We start from the raw sequence: 20,977 nt of genomic DNA, 5'->3' as shown, positions 1-20,977 counted from the left end.
AAGCTTTTTACATCACAAAATCATTTCCGGGCTTCGACCATTACTCTAGGCCGACAACACCGCAAGAAACTCTACAGTCCAAGACGCAGACACCTTTTGGCTCAAACAAAGCAGCTTAACAGGTAAGACGAATAGGTATTCTACTGTACGTTACCCTACTGCCATCTTTCGGCCCTCAAGATGTTGGTATGGCTGTAAGTCCTTCAGACGACTGACAAGGGTGCACCAGTCCTCACGACACCGCAACCATTGCTTGACGTAGTCCTTGATCCTTCCAGTTCGTCTCGGCGGCTAACTGTAGAACCCTGCCAGCTCTCCATGCCATGGTCATGTACACCAAGCCGCAGTTGACTGGTTCAGTTCAGCCTCCGGCGATGAAAACCCTCCAGTTGGAACACTGTAAAGTTTATAGTCCATAAATCAACTTGTCTTTAGTTTCTTTCACTCGCACAATAAAAATACTCACTCGTCCAACATATTAAGCTGCATGAGCCAATATAATTATTTACACGTTAATTCCTGTTTTCTAAAGCCAAGAAAACTTTACGTAAAACCCTCACATGTTTAAGCAGTGTAGCACAATAGCTTAGGCCTACACAATAACGTTAAACACAGAACCAGTCACTCTTCTCACATACGACAACATGACATGAAAATATAACCGGTTTCAAACATACCTCAAAAGAGTGTAAAGCCAACATTTAGTACAGTCGCCGGCCTGGCATGAATATGAAAATGGAAGATATCACGTAGACTGATAGGGAAAGTTCGTCAGTCTTCATCCTTCTTCAGTCAGATACCTAAAACAGGAGCCCGTCTGCTAAAGTGTTACGAAAAACATGAGTCGAGCTTGGCTCCTTGACGGCGACTGATTTTACAAAGTCGTTCTTGCTATGACATTGCCAGTGAGCTGTCGCCTGCATTACTTGCACGTGAAAAACCTTGTCAGTTACACAAAGGTTCCACTGCGGTCAACGCGACGGTATGCAGCCTATAGCCCTTTCCAATGTCTGACCATCGCTATAGTCTATTCTATTTACAACAATACACATTACCACAAATACGAGTAAACCGCTTCGTAACAGTATTACTATTAGAAATAGAATTATGTTGTGAGAATACTGTAACAACATTGACATGTTGGTGTAAAAGTAAACCCAAGTATTTCGGGACAGTACTGATCTGTGTGTACAGTTTATGTGTGACAACTTATTTTTATTGCTAAAACTGTAACTATAATTGTATAATTAAGCATAAGCACTCTTCTGTCTAATACAGGCTCATATTTTTGGGCTGGTGTTTCATACTTAGGGGGGGGAGGGAGGGGGGAGGGAGGGGTATTGTTGGTTTCGATAACTAAGTAGATGTGCTTGTATGTTTATGTCATTGAAAAGTGGACCTGTTGTCCACAATTCCAACTCCAAGAGGTCATCAGTAGAGATCTGTCATTAACAACATTATTTACACAGCTAAAGTTGGATGAGTTCTGCAGAAAACTGAGACAGAGTATGGATGGTTTGAGTGGTGGTAGAGAGGGGGTATGCTGACTTTAGCCTGAAAGCTGTCTATGTAGGCGTGTGTGTGTGTGTGTTTCTGTGTGTGATGCTCTGTGTGTGTGTGTCTGTCTGTCTGTCTCAGTGTCTGTGTGCTATCAACAGAAGCAGATGATAATTGCAAAGTTTTGCCGTGGCAGTGATTTTCTTCCAAAAGCCCTCTTCCAATTCCATGTACAGTAGTACCTGCCATATCCGGTCACCCATTAGTCATTGCAAAGGTGACCGCAAATATCAGGTGGCCGTTCATTACAGGCCCCCTCCTCCTCCAAAAAAACCACCAAAACACGATCAAGTTTTCATGAAGAAAAGAAAGCGATCATCCACGAGCCGCCGATTCATTGTCTCTGTTAGTTTTGCTTTCGTTTATACATCTTAATTATTTGCGTGTTTAACTCGATCGTCCTGGCTAAGCTATTGTTTCGTATGTTTCTATGTGTGTTGTTTGGATTATTATATATGTATTTGAGTGTCAGATAAACAAGTGTTTCAAACTCACATCAGCTGTGATCGATCCGGAAGTGACTGCCGTAAATGTACATGTATGCGCATGTCTGTATTTACAGTTTGCGCATGCGTAAGTATTCATGTCGTCTGCTCGTGCTGTGCCGTCTGTGCACACAACACACACACACACACACACACCACAGGCGCTCACCCGCGAAAGTGACAAGTGGCCGTTAAGTGGCCGCTCCTGTCGAGTAAGAGGGGCACCTTAGGGCAAAAATCAGTGACCGTTGACCGCGTCAGACAGGTTAACGGCCATTAAGAGTCAATTATAGAAGGAAAACTCATTAGTCATGGGAAAGCTGGCCGCTCCGGGTAGGTTCACGCCCACGAAAGGGCCGGAAATGGAAGGGACTACTGTATCAGTCTATGCCATGGACCCATCTCCCTTCCTTCCAGTATTTAACATTTTGTACACGATTCATCTCTTTTGTCTGCTATTTATAAACTATACTCAATTTTAAATACAACAATAAGATATATTTATATGTAAAGTTCACAGCACATAGTTTTGTAAACAAAATATGTCAGTTTTGTCGCACAATTCCTTGAATATTGAGGGTACATGTATGCTATTACGAACATAGTACAGAGGAGCCCCCCTGTTTACAACCTCGTCTGTTCTTATCAGTCAGAAATTGTACAAGTTATTGTGAGGGTGTTTATTATTTCCCACAGTTGTGATCATGAAATGTTCTTGACTTTAATTTGTAACATTGGTTACTGTTTTTTATAGGGATATGCAGTGACTGTGAATAACTTTTGATATTTGATATGTTCAGGATATTTTGTATTAGTGTCTTTGTAAAACACTTTTGTAGGTAGGTACATGTACATGATGGGTTGTTAATTATTTTTGAAGTAGCAACCTTTCTTATTTGAAGTGTGTATACCCCCTGCGGGTTAGGCGGAAGAATTTACCCGATGCTCCCCAGCATGTCGTAAGAGGCGACTAACGGATTCTGTTTCTCCTTTTACCCTTGTTAAGTGTTTCTTGTAAGTTGTATAGAATATAGTCAATGTTTGTAAAGATTTTAGTCAAGCAGTATGTAAGAAATGTTAAGTCCTTTGTACTGGAAACTTGCACTCTCCCAGTAAGGTAATATATTGTACTACGTTGCAAGCCCCTGGAGCAATTTTTTGATTAGTGCTTTTGTGAACAAGAAACAATTAACAAGTGGCTCTATCCCATCTCCCCCCTTTCCCCGTCGCGATATAACCTTCGTGGTTGAAAACGACGTTAAACACCAAATAAAGAAAGAAAGAAAGCTATCTTTCAAGTGTGAGTAGGTGTGTATTTTCTGTAGTAATTATACATGTACCTCAAATAAAGTAATCAAGTATGAAGAATTGTGCCGATTGTGTGTGTGTGTGTGTGCGTGTGTGTGTGTGTGTGTGTGTGTAAAGCAAAGTAGAACATAATAAGCACAACAAAGAAATCAAGGAGAAGAAGATAAAATAAAGGAAGCGAGGGTGATAAACATATTGTTACTCAGACAAATTCGGCTTTCCGCATAACTCGATCTGACAGATCGACTACAGGGGTGGGATTTCGTCCCAGGAAGAATTTTGGAATTTTTTTTTTTTACATGTATATACTTTTTTTGTTAATCCCTTGCAGCTGTTGTTTACACTCCGTTATGTGAACTACCTTTCACCAGACTATGTCGTCCTGGCGAATGTGGCATCTTAGTTGCTATCTATTTGAAAAACAAGACATGTCGAGAAAAAAGATATCAAGCATGAGCCTTTTAGGCAAATGCTGATATCGTTTGTGAGACATGTCTGTTATCATTTGCTAACAGTCAGCATATTAGAAATAACGGTTTTATTACCGTTTAATTCGACCAAAAGAAATTTCGAAGCGACCCCGCGAATTAGACAGAACAGCCGCAATGGGAACTTGAGGGATTCTACCTGATTATGCCTGTCAGTCAACGAATGCTCGTGACCTGAGTCAGCCAATCAGAGTGACGTGATGAATATTCACAGGTCAAATGCCTTTGACACACAACAATCTCACAAGATAAACCATGTTGAACATGCGTTTCGGTTTCTTCGCTTTTTCTCGTTGAACAGAGAGCGACAGATTTAGAACCGACTCCAGACGGATAGGAAATGACGTAAAGATACATTTGATGTAAAGCGAGTGACGCAATTTCACTTGATTTTTGCGAACTTTGATCATTTAGATTTCAAGTGAGCGGTCGGCATTGCACACTCAGACGATGGGCGGTGCCTTGCTGTTCCGTAACGCAACCCACCGACAAAACTCGCTTTTCGGTATTTTTTTTAGATAAAGAGAGTATTATCTGACAGCATTTGAAGTGTCATTCTTTAGAATAAATCACGCTCATATTGTTGAATTACATTTGTACTTTGTCTTGTTAATTTTTAGCGTGATAAACAAAAAGGGTCCCTGTCTGAACGTTATAACATTTAGAGGGTCACCTAGAATCCGTCCTGATTGGTCAAAAAGCCATATGGGGCACTGAATTGGTAATAAAGTGAGATATTTTGACTAGAACAAGTATATAACACGAACATGTTTACTTTAGTTTATTATATCTGTCAGTGTGCATGTGTATGTGTGTGTATGCACGCGCGCGCTCTTAAACTACCATGGTTTATTAATACTGTACATGTGAGACATACACGCCATACAACAACAAAAAAGTTTGTGTCGTGTGCTCATAGCGTAATATTCTCTGTGTTCCATGTATTTTTTCTGCATTTGAGTAAAAAGACACTGGCAGCTTTCTTGTTTTCATGCCAAGAGAATAGCTGTCGATTCTCGACACTTCAAACTTGTGCTGCTAAAGGCGCGCACCGCAGGTACGGTAAACGTCTAAAACACAAGACATTTGAGTGTTATGTCGATGAGGATCTTCATCAGTAACTTTGGAGACTTATGCATCAGTTTGGTCCTATTATTCTAAAATGTTGAGGCTGTAGTATTTGTTGTATACACCGGAGAACAGGAAGTTGAGGAACTGAGGTCAGTGAGGAAGTAGAAGTACCCGGAATACAGCCTGATGTAAAATCAAGTCATGCGAAACAGAGATTGCTCAAACTTTGCTACTAAAGTGTGTCACTGTCAGTTGAAAACATTGCAAACAAGTAAGACAATACTCAAGCAGGGAACGGCATTGGAAGGCATCCATATATAATAATATATTAGTTGCTGAACTCGCCCAGTTGTAATACTTGTTATATTTTTAGTACATTTTAGCATTTTAACTTGTAAGCATTTCCTTAACTAGGCAAAGTATACTTCACGAAGCTTAAGCACTGAGTTTTCGACACAAAGACTTCGCAATTAAGGATTTTATTTTTATTTTTTAGATATGATTATGAACTGATGAAGGTACTTATTTTTTATTTTATACCGTATTGTGTTTCAGGGTACACACACTCATACTGAGAGGCATCGCGCATGTCTTCATTGTCCCCAGGAACAGGCCAGGGGACTGTCGCCATGACTCCCTCGCACGCACACACCCCTGCTTACACTGCCTCTTCATCAATCATGACTTTCCTGCATGTGGAGAAGGAGCAGAAACCTTACCAGTGCGGTCTGTGCTGTGTCATGTTCAGCGTCAACGTGGAGCTGGTCACCCATGTCCACAGACATTCCCTGACCAAGCCGTACCAGTGTGGTTACTGCAAAGTCAGCTATGACAGCAATCCAGAGCTCATAGTGCATGTCCAAACCCACACCGTGTATCGAGTTCACTCATCAGCAAATGCTGGTTTTGGGTTGGTCAGTCCAGCAGGCCAGTCTGTCCTGCTGTCTGCTGAATCACTCTTGACCCCAGGCTGTGGAGTCCTTACCGAACTGGAATCTGGCAAAGACCATAACAACTTGAACAAGGCAGCAAACTGCTGTACAACTACAAGTGGTTGCCCTGCAGAAAGTCCTGGCCACATCTTTGTTGAGCCTGGGGTAACTGCCCTGAACAATAATGTGGAAACGTTGGATAACTCTGCTAGCTATCGTAATGATGACAACAGTGCAAAGACAGGCGTTGTAGACCTCACTATGCACGCTGAGGGTGAATTGCAACTGAAACTGGAGGCCATAAGTGATGATGAAACGGAAATGCCGGAAACATTTGCTGAAATAAATGCAAAAACCGAAGACATTGCAAGGTGTCTTGTGCCTAGCCAAGTGGGGGTGACACATACTTTTAGCTTAGAAATAGAAGCATCTTGTATAGAAACAGGAAAGGTTCCTGTTGACAAGATCAATGCAGACAGACCTTTTCGGTGCGACATTTGTGGGGCTGATTTTAAGCTCGCTCGGTACGGCGAAGATCACAAGAGATGCTGTCATGACAGAAAGGCCTTTCCAGATGCTACACTTTTTAAATGCGTAAATTGTGAGGCAAGTTTCCAAAATGAACATGACCTCGGTACTCATGTAAGGTACACTCACAAAGGAAACCCACAGGTTCATGAGACTGAAAGTAAGAATCAAGCACAGCTGACAGTGACGCAAGGTTCTGGTTCTGAGTTAAAAACGCCATTGGGTGAGTCAGAAAAAGTCACTGCTGACAGTGACAAAGTGATTCCAGACCGACGCTTCTACTGTGACCTTTGTGGGGCTGATTTTAAGACCACTCGGTACGTCAAAGAACACAAGAAAAACATTCATGAGGGAAAGATCTTTTCAGATGCTAGACCTTTTCAGTGCACTATTTGTAAGGCTGGTTTCAAACGCCAATGCGACGTCAGTTCTCATGTAATGTTTGCTCATAAAAGACCGCAATATGTTCGTGAGAGAAACAAGAGAGTGCAGCCATTGAGTGAATCGGGAGAAGTCATAGATGACACTGATAAAATAAATCCAGACAGACCTTTCAGGTGTGACCTCTGTGGAGCTGATTTTCAGTTTGCTGAGTATGTCGGCAAACACAAAAGAAGGGTTCATGAGAAAAAGATCTTTTCGGATGATAGGCCTTTTCAATGCACTGTTTGTAAGGCTGGTTTCAAACGCAAATGCCACCTCAGCACTCATGTAAGGTGTTCTCATGAAAGAAAGGGGCAAGTAAGGAACCAGAAAGCAGATCAAAATGAGAAAACGCATCCTTTCCAGTGTCATATTTGTGAGGACAGGTTCACGAAGCTTTGTGGTCTCAGCACACATCAAAGAGTAATCCACAAAGAGGTGCTCTCCAAAAGGGCGAATTCTGAGGAACTTTTCCAGTGTGAAATTTGTGGGTCCAAATACAAACATGCTCGCGGCCTTCGTTTCCATGAGAAATTTAAGCATGGATCGGCCATTTCTGAAGTTCCTACCACTACCGGAATGGAAAGTCACCATCAGTGCCCAAAGTGTGGAACTTGTTTCAAATCGGCAAATAAGCTCAATGTGCACTTCTGTCAGCCAAAGGAATGCCCTGTCTGTAAGCGAAAGTTGAAAAACAAAAATGCGTACAGAAGTCACATGAATATTCACACACGTGAAAGGCAATTTACCTGTGAGTTTTGTGGGCGTGTCTTTCTCAGGCACATCTTTCTTGTTTACCATCAAAACAGCTCTCATTTCAACAGCAAACCCTACGAGTGCAACGTTTGCCAGAAGGGATTTAGTTCCAACATTTGTTTAGCTAAACACAGACGCCGACATACTGAGGACAAGAGATATTCCTGCACTCAGTGTGACAAGAAGTTTTATAATCCGGGCAACTTACAGCGGCATGCTCTCACACACACAGAGTTAAGATTGCATGAATGTACACTGTGTACAAAGACTTACAGAAGTCGAAGCAGTCTGGAATACCACCTGAAGCATTCCCACGAAATATGATTGCATGAAAGATGTACTGATGTGCACAGTAGTGATGTAATACATTTACCAGCAACAATCACTGCCTGCAAATACTCCCACAGTCATACATACACACACACACACAAGCATGCATGCATATACACATACATTCACAATATAAAATGTATAATATATGCACATGTATACGTACATAATTACAGCATGAATTACTGTCAAAAGCTTTTAGAGCTTAAAAGGTTATCTTTGAAATGATTTTGAACAAGCACACCAGCAGACAATCCCAATTCCCATGCAGACATTAAATAAACTCAGAAGACTGTGCATTGTTTTGTATTTTGTTGATTCATTGACCCACCAAAAAGACTGCATGATTTGAAACAATTAACGTGTGTCAGCTTTGAAGCTGAAAATGTCTTCAATTGCAACTCTCTTTGAAAATACAGCTGAAACATGTATACATAATTGTAAAGTCCAGTGTTGTTATTTGTGTGTGTGTGTATTTTGTTTTGTTCTGTTTTTGTTGTTGCTGTGTTTGTGGAGAAGTTTATGTTTGGGCGTGTGCATGCATGTTTGTATGTGTGTGTGTGTGTGTGTGTGTATAAGAGAATGTGACTTGAACCCATAATCTGTCCACCTGACTTGTCAACATTGAAAGCGGATAAAAAAAATCTCAACAACAGCACTTAATTGAACCCTTGTTTATCAGTCTATGTGCTGGGGTGGAAAATAACAGTGACTACAGTAGCTATAAAAAACAAACATTTGTGACCGAAAATCTTAGTGAGTAACCATGTAGCTATTCTTTGTTTATTCAAGAACCTTTCATATTCCAACCAACATAAGCAAACTTCTGTTGCGGGTTTGACCCTTAGTGGGCAGCACACTAACTTTGAAACAAGCTCGGTCTGAATACAAGCTTGGCGAGGACATTATTATTTGCAAGAGTCAATTTTGTGCAGATCAATACTCTTCCAGGTGTTCAAACACCCCCTGAGCCGCCTCAAGTTTCAGTAAAAGTTGAATATGTGGTCATCAAAATCATTTACACACACAAAAAAAAAGGTCTGAGGACATATATCATACCCAGAAACTCTCATGTGAAGTTTCATGCAGATTGGCACAGAAGTTTCTCTGAATCGCTCTACACACACTCAAATACACACACACATACAGTACATACACTGTCGTCGATTCCCAGTCTATGTTAAAACATTTAGTCAAAATTTGAATAAATGTAAAATGTACTTGGTTGTGTGATTTCGTTGTTCCAAACTATCATCAAGGTTATTAGCCCAAACTTACTAAGTAAATATATCAAACATGAAGTGTCATTAGTTCAGACAGCCAATGCTGTAACTGAATTCTTGGGTACAGACTCATGATCGAGTGGTTCAGACGGCCAATGCTGTAACTGAATTCTTGGGTACAGACTCATGATCGAGTGGTTCAGACGGCCAATGCTGTAACTGAATTCTTGGGTACAGACTCATGATCGAGTGGTTCAGACGGCCAATGCTGTAACTGAATTCTTGGGTACAGACTCATGATCGAGTGGTTCAGACAGCCAATGCTGTAACTGAATTCTCGGCATACCACTTTGGTACTGACAAAGATGGAGGCTTGACGCACCCCCCCCCCCCCCCCCCCCTAGGGGCATGAATTTACAGAACCACCCATACAGAAGAGTGTAATACTGTACAAGGAAAATAGAAATAAAGGTGCAGACATAGATTATTCCATTTTAACTGTAAAGATCCCATTGATAGAAATGCATTGCATTTCTATGTCACTTTGTTTAAAATTGATTATTATTTATCCTTTTATCTATTTTATATATATAGCAATGTTAATGTTTTGGTATCACTCAGTGCATGTGTGTGCACACAAACTGCCATATTTTCTTAAGAAGACATATATACTTACATACACAACATAAGAAAAAGTTATAAGGCCACCCAAAAAAAGTTCGTTTAGGGTAACGTGACAAAAAACAAATAGGGTCGGTAGTTAGGCTTTTTTTTTAACTTTTAAAAATTTAGTTGACCTCATAATAATATGAAAACAGCACAAACACCATTTTGTCTCAAGCTCAAGTTGTAAGGAGGTTACTTCCCTAAGTCTCGGTATGGTTCACAAAATGTGCCAAAGGTGGTGGGTTTTATTTTGCAGAAATGAACAAAAGTTTTGGGGTCGGCGGGAAAAAAATAGGGTTGGTCGGGTCACCCTAAACCAACATATTTTGTGTGTGTGGCCTAATCGTTTTTTAGACGGCAGACCATTAGCCTGTATCAAATGATTTGTTTTTATGAAGGCAGTATTGATATTAACTATAGGTCTTCTTGTCGATTGCCTTTTACAATCGGATTTCAGGTCTGGAGATGAAGCTGATGGTCTTCTGCAGAGCAGCTTCCGGCCGCTGTACAGCTTCTCTTGGAGGGTCATCGGCCTGGGCCAAACGTCTCTCTCCCCCTGCTCTCGCAGCAATCATGAGGGATGTGGGCCGTGTTTTGCTCTGCCTCTCCGCAGGGGCGCATGGGGGTGGGCATGGCACACACTTTCTTGTACAGTTGTTGATTGAGTCTGTTGTGCCCAAATTAAAAAAGACTACGAAACAGCTGATGTAGCCATACCCTCATTTGTAATATTATTACAGTAGTCATTTTGAAAAAATAATTAGCATCCAAGCCCCAACAATTATTTTACTTGCAACATCATTGTGGTCTGATTGTCTTGAATTGATTTTGAGGAGAATACAGAGCAAGTACCCAATGCAAAGTTTTTGAAATAAAGGGGAACATTCAAGTACCAGACTGGGTCTCGAATGAGACATGTTATACGTGTACATCCCCTTTGTGTTTCATGTGTTTTGACTGCATTTGAGTAAAAAGACATTAGTAGCTTTATTGTTTTCATGCCAAGAGAGTTCCTGTTGATTCTCCAGAGACCTGTGACTACTTCAAACTGTTAATGCTGCTGGAGGTGTGACTGTGAACCGCAGGTAAAGTAAAAGTCATGTATGTGTTATGTCGATTAGAATCTTCATCAGCGCCAATTTTTGACACAAGTGCAACAGTTAGGTCCGATTTCTACGTGTTATAAGATTGTCCGTGGGCTGGACTGTGGACAGCGTACACATACAGATTATCAGATCTATATGTAATGTATTCACAAAATGACGCTTGGTAATGAAAGCTTGAAGAGGTACATTTATCTGAGGGAGAGAGTTGTTTCTTGTAAGTTAAGGAAATTCAATTCCTGGTGAAATTTGATAGATTATTTTTACCCCAGTCCCCAGAGTTTGATTTGTTTCAAAAATGCGCACTGAGTGGGAGACGATTGTTTTTTTGTTGTTGTTGAAAACATTATAAACAACACTTAAGTTAAAGTTACACAGAAAGAAAACAATTGTGAATTTTTAATTAGGATAATTCTTCTTCTTTTGCTGGGTTTATTGGCTGAAACTCCCAAATACACTTGTATTTTTTGCACAAGTGGCTTTTTTAACGTGTATGAGTCTGGCCATTTTTACCCTGCACTCACAGTTTACTGATTTACAGGCAACCAACAACCGATTTTGGCAAAAAACTTTTTAACTCTTAAGATTGTTTTTCTTTGTTCAGACATGAAGGTACTTAATTATCCCATTCCCAGCGAAGCTAGAGGTATCCCACGAACGCTAAACTGTAATCGACTTGAGAAATGTTCATGACGATAATACAGGCTATAGTTGGGGATGGATCATGAAAAAATGGGTGTACACTAACTTAAAATAATAAATATGGTGGGTGCCGACCAATTCTTCGATTTTTGATCCAACGCCACCCAGGGCTGCTTTGTTTGGGTAGAATTTTCGAGACTACAGCAATTATGCTGGCGCAAGTAGACGACGTCACAATGTTTTTACGTCGATGCAACGTGATGTCATCCCCTCTCTAGGGCCTTTCTCTCACGCGCGTGGCGTGGCATGTGCATGTTTATGTGCACAAGTGTGTGTGTGTGTGCATTCGTGTATGTGTTTGTGTGTGTGTGTGTGTGTGCATGCGTGTGTATGTGTGTAAGAGAGAGAGAGAGAGAGAGTGAGTGTAGCCTATAATTATGATTATCTCAGTGTGCGTGTATGTGTGAGGGTGTTTGTGTCTGTCTATGTATGTGTGCGTGAATGGTGTGTGTGCGTGTATAACTAAGAGAGTGTGTGTGCGTAGATATGTGTGTGTGTGTTACTGCTTGTGTGACAGGGTGTGTGGGTACCTGTCTGACTATGTGAGTGTGTGCTTTGTGTGCATGGATGATGTGTGTGTGTATGTACGTGTGTGTGTGTCAGTGAGAGAGAGAGAGGGGTGATTTGTCCTTTGCGGGGGGTATGCAGTGCCTTGGCAATGCACTTCTACTTAATTTTTAATTGTAAATTGGATTGTGTTTCAGGGTGAGGACAAGTCTGTCCCAGGACGGCACCATGTCTTTATCGCTGCCAGACAGAGGACAGGGTCAGCAGAGCGTCGCCATGACTCCCTCACAGGCACAGCGCACTGCTTACACTGCCTCTTCATCAATCTTGACTTTCCTGCATGTGGAGAAGGATCGGAAACCTTACCAGTGCGGTCTGTGCTGTGTCATGTTCAGTGTCAACGTAGAGCTGGTCACCCATGTGCGCATGCATTCCCTCACCAAGCCGTACCAGTGTGGTTACTGCAAGGCGAGCTATGACAGCAATCCAGAGCTGAAAGTACATGTTCAAAAACACCCCCTGTATCGAGTGCAGTCATCAGCAAATGCTGGTTTTGGGTCAGTCAGTGCAAGCCAGTCTGGTCTGCCATCTGCTGAATCACTCTTGACCCCTGGCTGTGGAGTACTTACGGAACTGGAATCTGGCAAAGACAAGACAGCAAACTGCTACACAACTACAAGTGGTTGCCCTGCAGTAAGTCCTGTCTACATCTATGTTGAGCCTGAGGTGACTGTACTGAACAGCAATGTGGCAACTTCAGAGATGTCTGATAGCTATCGTGATGAAGATAACAGTGCAAAGACTGACATTGCGGACAACACTACGCAGGCTGAGGGAAAATTCCAACTGAAGCTGGAGGCCACAAGTGACGATGAAACGGAAACGCCAGATACATTTGGAGAACTGAATGTAAAAACTGAAGACATTGCAGGTTGTCTTGTGCCTAACCATGTGGGGTTGATACAATCTTCCAGCTTAGAAATAGAAGCATCTTGTATAGAATCAGAACAATTTCCAGTTGACAAGACCAATGCAGACAGACCGTTTCAATGCGACATGTGTGGGGCTAATTTTAAGCTTGCTCGGTACGTCAAAGACCACAAGAAAAACATTCATGAGGGAAAGATCTTTTCAGATGCAAGACCTTTTCAGTGCACTATTTGCAAGGCTGGTTTCAAACGCCAATGCGACCTTTCTACTCATGTAATGTTTGCTCACGAAAGACGGCAACATGTTAAGGAGAGAAAGAAGAAAGTACAGCTGACACCAGGTTCTGACTCTAAGTTAGAAACCCCATTGGGTGAATCAGAAAAAGTCGTGACTGGCACTGACAAAATCAATCCAGACAGGCCTTTCAGTTGTGACATTTGTGGGGCTGATTTTAAGACCACTCGGTATGTCAGTGAACACAAGAAAAGGGTTCATGAGAAAAAGATTTTTTCAGATGATAGACCTTTTCAATGCACTATTTGTAAGGCTGGTTTCAAACGTAATAGCGACCTGGGCACTCATGTAAGGTTTGCTCATGAAAGATTGCGGCAAGCAACGGTTCCGAAAGCAGAACAAAATGAGAAAACACATCCTTTCCGGTGTTATATTTGTGAGGACAGGTTCACTCTACTTACTAGTCTTCAAACTCATCAAAAAGCAATTCACAAGGTAGTGCTTCCCAAAAGCGCATTTTCTAAATCTGAGCCTCAGGCATCTTTCCAGTGTGGTATTTGTGGGTCTAGATTTAAAACCGCTCGCAGCCTTCGTTTCCATGAGAAATTTATGCATGGATCAGCCATGTCTGAAGTTGCCACCACTGCTGGAATGGAAAGTCGCCATCAGTGCTCAAAGTGTGCAACTTGTTTCAAATCAGCAAATTTGCTCAATGGGCACTTCTGTCAGCCAAAGGAATGCCCTGTTTGTAAGCGTAAGTTGAAAAACAAAAATGCGTACAGAAGCCATATGAACATTCACACAAGTGAAAGGACGTATACCTGCGAGTTTTGTGGAAAGGTCTTTCTGAGGAGCATGTTCCTTGTTTACCATCAGAACAGCTTTCATTTCAAGAGCAAACCCTACAAGTGCGACATTTGTCAGAAGGGGTTCAATTCTCATCCAGCCTTGCGCATGCACAAAGTGCGTCATGAGGGTGTTAAGAATTACTCGTGCAATCACTGCGGCAAGAAATTTCTATTTATATCTGCCATGAAACAACATGCCCGTAGGCACTCAGACCTCAGGCTGTTTGTTTGTACTTCATGTAGCAAGACTTACAAGAGTCGCACCAATTTGGTGCTCCACATGAAGGTTAAACATGAGTATCAGCCTGTCAGATCTGCCGGTGGCCGTCCACCTGTACTTGACTCTTGAGAGAAAAAGGTGCATTTGAAACTTTCTTCCAAGACCCTTCTTATTTCAGGCTTTCCTCTTGTCAGACCTTGATTCCTGGAATTTTTGAAAACCTTTGCCAATTTGCCTCAAATTTAATAATAAACGATACATTTAGGTGACCGTACAATGAGTAAAACCAGTTTTTCTACTGCACGCAGAAGAATGAATTTTTCTTAATCAGTTTAATGTGAAGCCATTATTAACATTTTTTCAGATCTTGTTTTGATTGTCATGTTAGATAGTTTTATAGGGAAGACCATGCCAAGAAGAGATGCCTGGGTTTATTTAGCCGGTGTCGTTTTTCATTGAGACCCCCTTCCTTTCAAGACTCCCTTTGTTCTTCAGATTTTTGGATGTCGTAAATGTGTGTGTGTGTGTGTGGGGGGGGGGGGGGGGGGGGGGGGGGGTTTCTTATGTATAGTTTGGTGCTTGGACTTGAAGAACTTTGTGTAATACTAATAGTTTGTTTGGCTGTCTCCCTCCCTCCCAAATCCAATGTCTTTAGAGATCTCACATCAAGGTAAGAAATGTGATGAGAGGCAGGACAAAGTTGCATGGGTGGGAGCCCAAAATTGTTCCAAGACTGAACTTTTTTTAAGGCCGGGGTCCAGGGGCCGCCAAGGCCCCGGCGGGGTCCAGGGGCAGCGCCCTGGTGGGGGGTCCTGGGGGGCGAAGGCCCCCGGCCGAAAACGAATTTTATGAATTTAAAAGGGTTTCTCTGGCCTCTCCTGAGTTTAATTCTGATAAATAAGAACCTTGTTGGAGATACAAAAAGTAACAAAAACTAAAAATTTTAGGGACCTGGCAAGCATTAGAAACAACAAAAAGTGCACTATCAGTCCATTTGGCATAACACAGTATGAGATGACTATCAATGAGGGCGCAAAAAAAAAAAAAAAAAAAAAAAAAAAAAAAAAATTGTCAAAATTTCTCTGAGACGGAAATCCGTCTGAGACGGAGGAACTCCCACCCATGAAGTTGTAAATGTGTTACTACATGTACTACATTGTATAAACGTGAAGGATGGAAAGTACACGGAGTACACATTGATCAAGGGAAGGATGAAATGAGGTGAAAGTACAGGCAAATCCAGCTAACTCACAAACGGTTAAGTCAAAAATTCGCTTAGCACACAAAGAAATTCTGGTCCGGAATTATCCCTCTTTATCTATGTGTACAAAGTACCCTGAGCTCGAAATGGGATTTCTCTTACGTAAGTCGAAAGACGGATAGCACACAACAGAAAGTCAGTCCCAAAGACAAAGTTTACTCTATATTTACTACAGCAACTCGAAACACGAAACTTGGCGTCTCACACTAGCGCATTGTGTAACCTTATTCCCTTCTTCTCTACACGGACGCCACACCGACTGGTCAGTCGGCACGCAATAAAGTATGAACTGAAGTTAGGAGGGGGCGAGGAGTAAGGAGGGGGCGAGGAGTAAGGAGAATTATCCAACTCCAAGAAAACATTCTGAAAAAAGTGGGGAAGTGGTGACAAGGCAGTGAACGCACTCACCATGCACTGACATCATACGAAAGCAGCCACACCGTCAAACACAGCACAGAGGCAGAGGCAGGTGTGCAGATGCTTTGTGAGAATACGCGTTGAAAACCAGTTTGAATAAAAAAAAAAAACAGCAGATAGAGCCGCAGTCATAATCATTCTTCTTGTCTGGCTTTATTGACTGCATGCCGATCTTGTGGCAGTGACTTTTCACTCTTCAGTCGGACTGTACACAAACCGCTCTCACTCTTCCTCACTGACTACCCTAAGCCCTGACAACTGATCCTTGGAAATTGTTTGGAAGAGTACACCTCTCTATTTCTCTCCAATGCTCTTCCTGCTGACTTCGGTGACACCGGACACCCCACTGAGTTTAGCCAGCTACCCCCCCCCCCCCCCTCCTCTCTCTCTCTCTCCCCCCAGCCATGTACTGTTTGGTGCTGTGGCCAGAGAGGTGTCACCGGCTAATTGAGGCCAGCTGCACTGTTCACTCAGAGCAAAACTAGTTGACTGTGTCTAACTTTTGACAAAGCAACACAACTGAAGGGTTCACAGATTAGGTAACCGACTCACTGGTCAAGGCTGCAGGGAAACAAGAGTATCTTGTCAATGAAAGAGCTAGGTTACACACAGATACGCGATGCTGAGAACGGTGGCCGATTTTTCACTCTCTTTCTCGGAGGGCCTTCATCATTGCAGGGACTGCTGTAAAGAAATGCTTGCTCAGAAACTAACTCTTTTTGCATTGAAACATGCACCAGAACTGGTGGACACCATCGACAATGTCAAACATGAAATCGAAGCAGTTTGCTTGAGGAAACGGTCGTCAGCAACTCAAACTTCTCTGTTTTCTTTTTTTAAGAAAATCTGAGGTGACTTTCTTTGTGGCCCCGCCCCCTCCCTCTGTAAGGACCCCCCCTCCATAAGGACCGATTTTTGTCAACATTTTCAAGGTCGCTAGAGAGGGGTTCCACTGTACTATGACCAAGTCGAAATTTCGGATAGGACACAATAACAATTCGGTCCCTTCAATTTCGTCTTATCCGGATTTGCCTGTACACAAAGTAAAACTTTGGCTGTACTACAGTCTACTAGTACTACATTGAGGGAAGCACAGAATGAAAGTACATGTATACATAGACTGACAGAGTAAAACTGTCATCGTTCTACATGATGGGAAGGATGGAATGAACGTACACCTAGGCTGAGATGCACAAAGTGAAACTGGGTGGGAACAAGCCACAGGATCTGATTAGTTGAAATCACAACAAGGGGGGCCCGGTAGCTCAGTTGGTAGAGCACTGGACTTGTGATTGAAAGGTCGCAGGTTCGAATTCGGGCCGGGACGGACACGGGTCAACTTTATGTGCAGACCCAGAGACGGAAGCCATGTCCCACCCCCGTGTCATCACAATGGCACGTAAAAGACCTTGGTCATTCTGCCATAAGTGCAGGTGGCTGAATACACCTAAACACGCAGACACCTGGGTAGCGCGACTCCGTTGCTGCTAGCTTTCCACTGGGAGGAAGCGACCCGAATTTCCCAGCGATGGGACAATAAAGTAATGAAAATTATTATTATTATTATTATTATTGTGATCATTTTTTTTATTTTTTTTTAATTTTTTTTTATGCGCCTAATCTAGATATAGCCCTAGGCGCTTACATATTAATTTCTGCCGTTTGAAATGGAAAAATGAAAAAAATGAAATGAAAATCTCAATTCTGCTGCTGCGTGTCACCTATTTGGGTGGCACCCAGTTTGGCTTTGCGCACCTCATCCCTGAATTCCATTCTGAATTCCATCTTTTCAACAACCTCCCCCCCCCCCCCCCCCCCCCCCTTCCATATTGTGAATTGGCTGAGGGGTTATTCTTGCAACTTTGTTGTTTGATTTACATCCCTTATTTCACAGTGCATGTTTTGCTTGCAACGTTCACTCAATCACTGTGTGTATGCATGTCCAAAACTATTTTAATAAGTTACTCATTATAAACATTTGTTGTTTGCTTGTTTAACTTGTTTCTTTAAGTTTTTCACATTTATATACATTATTCATGTATACCATACTATAATCATTAGATTAGTTCCTCTCTTGGGCCGTAGGGCTGGATATAAACTGATCAGGAAGGGCATTGACCTGTGTAATTTGAGAGAAAAAAGTCATATTTAAGACCACCTCCCTTTAAGGTAAATACTTTTCCAGATTTCCTGTTTAAAATGTTAGTATGGTAAACATACCTCTGTTTCAGGATTCCTCCCACCCCCCGCGGGTTAGGGGGAAGAATTTACCCGATGCTCCCCAGCATGTCGTAAGAGGCGACTAACGGATTCTGTTTCTCCTTTTACCCTTGTTAAGTGTTTCTTGTATAGAATATAGTCAATGTTTGTAAAGATTTTAGTCAAGCAGTATGTAAGAAATGTGAAGTCCTTTGTACTGGAAACTTGCATTCTCCCAGTAAGGTCATATATTGTACTACGTTGCAAGCCCCTGGAGCAATTTTTTGATTAGTGCTTTTGTGAACAAGAAACAATTAACAAGTGGCTCTATTCCAGCGCCCCCCCCCCCCCCCCCCCCCCTTTTTTCCCGTCGCGATATAACCTTGAACGGTTGAAAACGACGTTAAACACCAAATAAAGAAAACAAAGAAAGGATTCCTCCCATTTAAGACCAGATGTTCCCAGACATGTTCAGTTAACCTCCCCCCTTTTCACTTATTTAAGCTTTTCAGAGTAAGACCCAACCCCCATTTCACACTTCTAACTTAAAGACCTTGATTTGTTAACAGATTTTGTTCACCTCCATAATAAGAAACTAAAGGGGGGAGTTTACGTCCTCTCAAACTATTTCTATTTGGGACAAGAGTTGGTGATACACTAAGGAATAATAATAAGACTCCCTCCCCCAGATATTTATAGGTTTTAAGAGGGGGTTCCACTGTAGTAAAATAGGAGTGGGGGTTTCACTGTACCACCTCTGTGGAATGAGAGTGAAACAGTCTGAGAAGGTCTACCTGATTTGTGAGAGTGTGATTCTGTAAGCTTTCCTCTCTCCTCTTTCAAGATATTTTTTCCTCACAAGGTTTTGGGGGGGGGGGGGGGGGGGGGGGTGTTAAAGAGTATTTGTACGAAAAATATTTTTAGGTGCATAAACCCCTCATATACAATAAAGATGAATTCATATAAACTGCAATGTGATGATCATTGTGTGTGTTTGTTTAGACTCTTATGCGGTGTGTATGTGACTGTGCGACTGTGTCACAGTGTGTGTGTGTGTGTGGTTACTCTGTGGCGTAGCTATGTGTCGATAACTCTACTTGATTTTGTCATTTTGTGTCCATAACACTACAAAACTAGTGCAAGTGAGAGGTATTGATTTGGGGATTCACCCCCACCCCCCTCTTACACACACACATACACCATGACCCTTGCTCATCTGAGTCTCTCAGGCATGGGAATTGTCCGAAAGGAAATTACGTTTCAGCAAAAATAAAAAAATTGTGCGCGGCAAAAAGAAAGTAAATTAAACAAGAAACTCCTCCGAGGTAGGAAAAACACCCCCGTTGGTCAAAGGGAAATAACCATTCTCACTGCCACCAACTGAGAAGGTTATTTCCCTTTCACCATTAATATCTCCCTCTATAAGTCCTTGTAGAATCTTAATCCACCAATAACTCCCTAACCGTGTGTTTGACTGGTCCCAATTTTTGTAAGGACCGTCTCAGGAATGTATAGAACCTGTTCACCAAGTTTGGTGATGATCGGTCCGTTCATTCTTGAGATCTATATGCAAACACAAACACACAAACACATCGACCGAAACCTATACACACCCCTATACCGGGGGTGTAATTATATGTGTACTATAGTCTCTCTATCCATTGTTTGCTTACACAAGAACTATCAAAATATTGGTCTAAAATGCTATAATTCGTTTTCCTTCCTTTGCCCCCCGGGTCCCCCCAACATAGCCTGCGGGGGCCTAGGCGGCGCCTGGACCTTGGCCTATTTTCAAAGTTTTTTCTATTTTGGAATTCCCATGCCTGGTCTCTCTGAAAACAGTTTGTCAAAACTTGACTAAATGTAAACAAGTCGCGTAAGGCGAAAATACAATATTTAGTCAAGTAGCTGTCGAACTCACAGAATGAAACTGAACGCAATGCCATTTTTCAGCAAGACCGTATACTCGTAGCATCGTCAGTCCACCGCTCATGGCAAAGGCAGTGAAATTGACAAGAAGAGCGGGGTAGTAGTTGCGCTAAGAAGGATAGCACGCTTTTCTGTACCTCTCTTTGTTTTAACTTTCTGAGCGTGTTTTTAATCCAAACATATCATATCTATATGTTTTTGGAATCAGGAACCGACAAGGAATAAGATGAAAGTGTTTTTAAATTGATTTGGACAATTTAATTTTGATAATAATTTTTATATATTTAATTTTCAGAGCTTGTTTTTAATCCGAATATAACATATTTATATGTTTTTGGAATCAGGAAATGATGGAGAATAAGATAAACGTAAATTTGGATCGTTTTATAAATTTTTATTTTTTTTTACAATTTTCAGATTTTTAATGACCAAAGTCATTAATTAATTTTTAAGCCACCAAGCTAAAATGCAATACCGAAGTCCGGGCTTCGTCGAAGATTACTTGACCAAAATTTCAACCAATTTGGTTGAGAAATGAGGGCGTGACAGTGCCGCCTCAACTTTCACGAAAAGCCGGATATGACGTCATCAAAGACATTTATCAAAAAAATGAAAAAAACGTTCGGGGATTTCATACCCAGGAACTCTCATGTCAAATTTCATAAAGATCGGTCCAGTAGTTTAGTCTGAATCGCTCTACACACACACACAGACGCACACACACACGCACATACACCACGACCCTCGTTTCGATTCCCCCCGCTCGATGTTAAAATATTTAGTCAAAACTTGACTAAATATAAAAAGAGCACATCACTATCTATATATATATATGCCCATGGCTAGATGTTCAATATCAT

At 41.8% G+C, this 20,977-nt stretch overlaps 2 long non-coding RNA genes across 2 annotated transcripts; one reads left to right on the top strand and one right to left on the bottom strand.

Annotated features, from left to right (window-relative positions):
• Positions 1 to 53: 53 nt before the first annotated feature.
• On the bottom strand, positions 54 to 1,063 carry LOC138971728 (uncharacterized). Its single transcript, XR_011457357.1, has 2 exons — positions 678 to 1,063; positions 54 to 397 (listed from the first exon to the last, which is right to left on the bottom strand). It is a non-coding gene; the product is annotated as an uncharacterized lncRNA (long non-coding RNA).
• A 3,767-nt stretch (positions 1,064 to 4,830) lies between these two features.
• On the top strand, positions 4,831 to 8,175 carry LOC138971717 (uncharacterized). Its single transcript, XR_011457352.1, has 2 exons — positions 4,831 to 4,895; positions 5,465 to 8,175. It is a non-coding gene; the product is annotated as an uncharacterized lncRNA (long non-coding RNA).
• The last annotated feature ends 12,802 nt before the right edge of the window (positions 8,176 to 20,977 follow it).

Source organism: Littorina saxatilis, linkage group LG7, assembly GCF_037325665.1.
Source record: "Littorina saxatilis isolate snail1 linkage group LG7, US_GU_Lsax_2.0, whole genome shotgun sequence".
In the NCBI taxonomy this organism is placed as follows: domain Eukaryota; kingdom Metazoa; phylum Mollusca; class Gastropoda; order Littorinimorpha; family Littorinidae; genus Littorina; species Littorina saxatilis.
Note: the sequence above shows the minus strand (reverse complement) of the source record. Positions and strands in the feature narration are given on the sequence as shown.